We start from the raw sequence: 822 nt of genomic DNA on the forward strand, positions 1-822 counted from the left end.
CTAGCCCCTTCCCTCCCCACTTCCCTTCCATCACAACAGACTTACCACTTGGACACTGCTCTTCAAGCTGTGGGGCTGGTATCAGAAATCAGATCAGTACTGGCCAATATGCTTCCTTAAAAATCAGCTATTGGTATCAGCCCCAAAAATCTCTATTGTTGAACTATAATTGGGTGTCCACGTATAAGTCATGGAAGTTTTAAGGCTCTCTTGGAAGGGAAAAAAGGTAGACTTAAATCAGAACAATACAATAAATTAAATTTAACTTTGAACTAAACAAACCATGGCAGCTTCAGATGATGAAGGGAACTTACTTTTACATATGCTTCCAGTTGGGTTACTTCTAGATATTTGAGATACTCTTGGATATCTTGCTGAGAGGGGTGATATAAGTTAACTTAATTTGTATGACTTTGATAGTCAAGCCACTTGTTTAGGTATCTGAACCCTGGGTTGAGTGTCTGGGTTTAGGCATCCAAACTGAAACTTTGGTATGAACAAGATCACACAAAGGCAGAGCCAGAGCCAGGAAGAGAATCTGAGAGTCCTCCTTACTTTGTGCTCCAGCCCCTAGTAAGGTGCTTTGATACCTGAAACTTCACTACAAATACCCACTATTAGCGTTCCTCATTTTAAGAGTTTTCTTGTTGTTTAAAGCACAAAGAAAACCACCTGGTACTCAGCAATCTTCTGATGAAAGGTGAAGGAACTAGATAAGTTTTAACTTGGAGAAAAAGAGATTGAGGGAGGACCTGACAGAAATTTTCAAATATTTGAAAGTTTTCATAGTTTCATAGATGTTAGGGTCAGAAGGGACCTATT

General features: G+C 39.4%; 1 protein-coding gene across 1 annotated transcript in view; it reads left to right on the forward strand.

Moving 5' to 3' along the window:
* PLEKHA8 (pleckstrin homology domain containing A8) overlaps nucleotides 1-822 on the forward strand; it is a 52,737-nt gene that overhangs the window by 36,302 nt on the left and 15,613 nt on the right. The window lies entirely within an intron of this gene.

The sequence above is a fragment of the Gavialis gangeticus genome, unplaced genomic scaffold, assembly GCF_001723915.1.
Source record: "Gavialis gangeticus isolate Ggan-Ray unplaced genomic scaffold, GavGan_comp1, whole genome shotgun sequence".
Taxonomy (NCBI): domain Eukaryota; kingdom Metazoa; phylum Chordata; order Crocodylia; family Gavialidae; genus Gavialis; species Gavialis gangeticus.